Genomic DNA, 6000 nt, shown 5'->3' on the forward strand with positions numbered 1-6000 from the left:
TCTCGCTCGCTCTACCTCCTCTCTCTCTCTCTCGCTCTACCTCCTCTCTCTCTCTCTCGCTCTACCTCCTCTCTCTCTCTCGCTCTACCTCCTCTCTCTCTCGCTCGCTCTACCTCCTCTCTCTCTCGCTCGCTCTACCTCCTCTCTCTCTCTCTCTCGCTCTACCTCCTCTCTCTCTCTCTCTCTCTCTCGCTCTACCTCTCTCTCTCTCGCTCTACCTCCTCTCTCGCTCGCCTCTACCTACTCTCCTCTCTCTCTCGCTCTACCTCCTCTCTCTCGCTCTACCTCCTCTCTCACGCTCTACCTCCTCTCTCTCGCTCCACCTACCTCCTCTCTCTCGCTCTACCTCCTCTACGCTCGCTCTACCTCCTCTCGCTCGCTCTACCTCCTCTCGCTCGCTCTACCTCCCTCGCTCGCTCTACCTCCTCTCTCTGTCTGCGCTCTCACCTCCTCGCTCGCTCTACCTCCTCGCTCGCTCTACCTCTGCTCTCTCTCTCGCTGCGCTCTACCTCCTCTCTCTCGGCTCTACCTCCTCGCTCGCTCTCTCCTCGCTCGCTCTACCTCCCTCGCTCGCTCTACCTCTCTCGCTCGCTCTGCCTCTCTCGCTCGCTCTACCTCCTCGCTCACCTCCTCGCTCGCTCACCTCTCCTCTCTCTCGCTCGCTCTACCTCCTCTCTCGCGCTCTACCTCCCTCTCTCTCGCTCTACCTCTCTCTCTGCGCTCTACCTCCCTCTCTCGCTCTACCTCCTCGTCTCGCTGCTACCTCTCTCTCGCGCTCTACCTCGCTCTACTCGCTCTGTCTCTCACGCGCTCTACCTCCTCTCTCTAGGCTTACCTCTCTCTCTCGCTCTACCTCTCTCTCTCGCTCTACCTCTCTCTCTCGCTCTACCTCTCTCTCTCTCGCTCTACCTCTCTCTCTCTCGCTCTACCTCTCTCTCTCTCGCTCTACCTCTCTCTCGCTCTACCTCCTCTCTCTCGGCGTCTACCTCTCTCTCTCGCGCTCTACCTCTCTCTCTCGCTCTACCTCCCTCTCTCTCGCTCTACCTCTCTCTCTACCTCTCTCTCTCTCGCTCTACCTCCTCTCTCTCGCGCTCTCTACCTCGCTCTGCCTCTCTCTCTCGCTCTACCTCCCTCTCTCTCTCTCGCTCTACCTCCTCTCTCTCTCGCTCCTACCTCCTCTCTCTCTCGCTCCTACCTCCTCTCTCTCGCTCCACCTCCTCTCTCTCTCGCTCCACCTCCTCTCTCTCTCGCTCTACCTCCTCTCTCTCGCGCTCTACCTACCTCCTCTCTCTCGCTCCACCTCCTCTCTCTCTCGCTCTCACCTCCTCTCTCTCTCTCCAGCCTACCTCCTCTCTCTCGCTCCACCTCCTCTCTCTCTCGCTCCACCTCCTCTCTCTCGCTCTCACCTCCTCCTCTCTCTCGCTCCACTACCTCCTCTCTCTCTCGCTCCACCTACCTCCCTCTCTCTCTCGCTCCACCTACCTCCTCTCTGCTGCTCCACCTACCTCCTTCTCTCTCGCTCCACCTACCTCCTCTCTCTCTCGCTCGCGCCTACCTCCTCTCTCTCTCGCTCCCTACCTCCTCTCTCTCTCGCTCCACCTACCTCCTCTCTCTCGCTCCACCTACCTCCTCTCTCTCGCGCTCCACCTACCTCCTCTCTCTCTCGCTCCACCTCCCTCTTCGCTGCTGCCTCCTTCCTCTCGCGCCCGCTCTACCTCCTCTCTCTCTCGCTGCTCCTACCTCCTCTCTTCTCGCTTCACCTCTCTCTCCCTCGCGCTCTACCTCCTCCTCTCTCGTCGCGTTCCTACCTCCGTCCCTCTCATGCGCTCTACCTCCTCTCTCGTCGCGCTGCTCTTCTCCCTCTCATCGCGCGCTTACCTCCTCTCGCGCTGCGCTCACCTCCTCTCTCTCGCGCGCTCTACCTCCTCTCTCTCGCTCGCGCTCTACCTCCCTCTCTCTCGCGCGCTCTACCTCCTCTCTCTCGCGCGCTCTACCTCCTCTCTCTCGCGCGCTCTACCTCCTCTCTCTCGCGCGCTCTACCTCCTCTCTCGCGCGCTCTACCTCCTCTCTCTCTCGCTTCCTCTCGCGCGCCTACCTCTCTCTCGCGCTGCTCTCACCTCCTCTCGCGGCTCTACCTTCTCTCTCTGCGACGCTCTACCCTCCTCCTCTCGCGCGCTCTACCTCCTCTCTCGCTGTGCGCGTCTCCTCTCTTCCTCTCGCGCTACGCTCTACCTCTCCTCGCCTCTCGCGCGCTCTACCTCCTCTCCTCTCGCCGCTCTACCTCCTCTCGTCGCGCTCTACCTCTCTCGTCGCGCTCTACTCTCCTCTCGCGCGCTCTACCTCTCTCTTCGCTGCGCTTCTACCTCCTCTCTCTCGCGCGCTCTACCTCCTCTCGCGCTCACTCCCTCGCGCGCTCTACCTTCTCGCTCGCTCTACCTCCTCTCTCGCGCTCTACCTCCCTCTCTCGCACTCTCTACCTCCTCTCTCTCGCCCGCTCTCCCTCTACCTCCTCTCTCTCGCTGCCGCCTCTCTCTCTCGCTTCCTCCTCTCGCTCACGCTCCACCTCCTCTCTCTCTCGCTGCCTCTACTCCTCCTCTCTTCTCTGCGCTTCTACCTCACTCTCTCTCTCGTGCTTCTACCTACCTCCTCTTCTCGCTCTCTCACCTCGCTCTCTACTCTTCGCTTCCACCTCCTCTCTCTCGCGCTTCTACCTACCTTCCTTCGCGCTTCCACCCTCTCTCTGCGTCGCTCCACCTCCTCTCTCTCGCTCCACCTCCCCTCTCTCTTCGCGTCGCTCTCCTCCTCTCTCTTCGCTTCGCCTACCTCCTCTCTCTCTCGCGCTTCCACCCACCTCTCTCTTCGTGCTCTCCACCTACCTCCTCTCTCTCTCGCTCTACCTCCTCTCTCTCTCTCGCGCTCCACCTACCTCTCTCTCGCCCACCTACCTCCTCTCTCTCGCCTCCCCACCCTCCTCTCGCGCCTCTACCTCTCTCTCTCGCGCTCCCTACCTCCTTCTCTCTCGCTCTACCTACCTCCTCCTCTCTCTCTCGCCCTCACCTCCTCTCTCTCGCTCCACCTCCTCTCTCGCGCTCCACCTACCTCTCGCCTCTACCTCGCTCCTCGCTCTCCCCTCTCCTCTCTCTCTCTCGCTCTACCTCCCCTCCTCTTGCTCTACCTACCTTCTCTCTCTCTCGCTCTACCTACCTCTCTCTCTCGGCTCCACCTACCTCCTCTCTCGCTCCACTCTCCTCTCTCTCTCGCTCCACCTCCTCTCCTCTCTCGCTCCACCTCCTCCCTCTCTCTCTCGCTCCACCTACCTCCTCTCTCTCGTACATCTCCTCTACCTACCTCCTCTCTCTCTCGCTTCCACCTACCTCCTCTCTCGCTCCACCTACTCTCTCTCGCTCCACCTACCTCTCTCTCTCTCTCGCTCCACCTACCTCCTCTCTCTCTCGCTCCACCTCCTCCTCTCTCTCGCTCCACCTACCTCCTCTCTCTCTGCTCTACCTACCTCTCGCTCCACCTCCCTCTCTCTCTCGCTCTACCTCCTCTCTCTCTCGCTCCACCTACCTCTCCTCGCCTCCACCTCCCTCCTCTCTCTCTCGCTCCACCTCCCTCCTCTCTCTCTCGCTCCACCTCCCTCCTCTCTCTCTCGCTCCACCTCCTCTCTCTCTCGCTCCACCCTCTCTCTCTCGCTCTACCCCCTCTCTACTGGATGAAAGGTAAAGACAATGTATTGTATTATTGCTGAAGCATTTGCAGTCATAACTGTCAAATGTACAGTCCCACTATGGAATGGCTCCAGTTTTGAACCCACTCTAATTCAGGGTTAAATCCCAGAGGATAACCCACTGATCAAATGGATCCAACTCTAATTCAGGGTTAAATCCCAGAGGATAACCCACTGATCAAATGGATCCAACTCTAATTCAGGGTTAAATCCCAGAGGATAACCCACTGATCAAATGGATCCAACTCTAATTCAGGGTTAAATCCCAGAGGATAACCCACTGATCAAATGGATCCAACTCTAATTCAGGGTTAAATCCCAGAGGATAACCCACTGATCAAATGGATCCAACTCTAATTCAGGGTTAAATCCCAGAGGATAACCCACTGATCAAATGGATCCTACTTCAGAGGAGATGTTACTGGTTTCTCTAACAGTAATCTCAGGTGAACATCTGATAATCTCAGGTAAACAGCTGATCATCTCAGGTGAACAGCTGATCATCTCAGGTGAACAGCTGATCATCTCAGGTGAACAGCTGATCATCTCAGGTGAACATCTGATAATCTCAGGTAAACATCTGATAATCTCAGGTGAACATCTGATAATCTCAGGTGAACATCTGATAATCTCAGGTGAACAGCTGATAATCTCAGGTGAACAGCTGATAATCTCAGGTGAACAGCTGATAATCTCAGGTGAACATCTGATAATCTCAGGTGAACAGATTATAATCTCAGGTGAACATCTGATAATCTCAGGTGAACAGCTGATAATCTCAGGTGAACAGCTGATAATCTCAGGTGAACAGCTGATAATCTCAGGTGAACATCTGATAATCTCAGGTGAACAGCTGATAATCTCAGGTGAACAGCTGATAATCTCAGGTGAACAGCTGATCATCTCAGGTAAACCGCTGATAATCTCAGGTAAACAGCTGATCATCTCAGGTGAACAGCTGATCATCTCAGGTGAACAACTGATAATCTCAGGTGAACAGCTGATAATCTCAGGTGAACCGCTGATAATCTCAGGTGAACAGCTGATAATCTCAGGTGAACCGCTGATAATCTCAGGTGAACAGCTGATCATCTCAGGTGAACAGCTGATCATCTCAGGTGAACAGCTGATCATCTCAGGTGAACATCTGATCATCTCAGGTGAACATCTGATCATCTCAGGTGAACATCTGATAATCTCAGGTGAACAGCTGATCATCTCAGGTGAACAGATCATAATCTCAGGTGAACCGCTGATCATCCAACATGAACACAATCAGACCAGACTTGTCGTGTGCACACAGCCTAACTGCGCCAGGCCTCGTTCTGCCACACAACAGCTTTGATTGAACTTGTCATTTTAGAGGCTGCAGCCTTAGGTTGGGACTGGGAACTAAAGACCTTGTGTTGCCTTGGCAACACCACACCCTCCCACTATATAACCTACAGGTTGGGACTGGGAACTAAAGACCCCCCCCCCCCCCCCCCGAGCCCCAGGAAAGCACTGGTTACCTATATGAGGTTTAGGGTTGCCTTGGCAACACCAACCAGTAAAATAATGTCAATAACAAACAAGTTGTCAAACAGAAACTCCCCCCAAAAATACTTTACGTATTTTTACTAAAGTACTTTACCACTATATAACCTACAGGTTGGTGTAGCCTCCCACTATATAACCTACAGGTTGGTGTAGCCTCCCACTATATAACCTACAGGTGTGTAGCTTCCCACTATATAACCTACAGGTTGGTGTAGCCTCCCACTCATATAACCTACAGGCTGGCTCGCTAGTCCTCCGCCCACTATATAACCTACAGGTTGGTGTAGCCTCCCACTATATAACCTACAGGTTGGTGTAGCCTCCCACTATATAACCTACAGGTTGGTGTAGCCTCCCACTATATAACCTACAGGTTGGTGTAGCCTCCCACTATATAACCTACAGGTTGGTGTAGCCTCCCACTATATAACCTACAGGTTGGTGTAGCCTCCCACTATATAACCTACAGGTTGGTGTAGCCTCCCACTATATAACCTACAGGTTGGTGTAGCCTCCCACTATATAACCTACAGGTTGGTGTAGCCTCCCACTATATAACCTACAGGTTGGTGTAGCCTCCCACTATATAACCTACAGGTTGGTGTAGCCTCCCACTATATAACCTACAGGTTGGTGTAGCCTCCCACTATATAACCTACAGGTTGGTGTAGCCTCCCACTATATAACCTACAGGTTGGTGTAGCCTCCCACTATATAACCTACAGGTTGGT

Source organism: Oncorhynchus nerka, unplaced genomic scaffold (assembly GCF_034236695.1).
Source record: "Oncorhynchus nerka isolate Pitt River unplaced genomic scaffold, Oner_Uvic_2.0 unplaced_scaffold_311, whole genome shotgun sequence".
NCBI classification, from domain to species: domain Eukaryota; kingdom Metazoa; phylum Chordata; class Actinopteri; order Salmoniformes; family Salmonidae; genus Oncorhynchus; species Oncorhynchus nerka.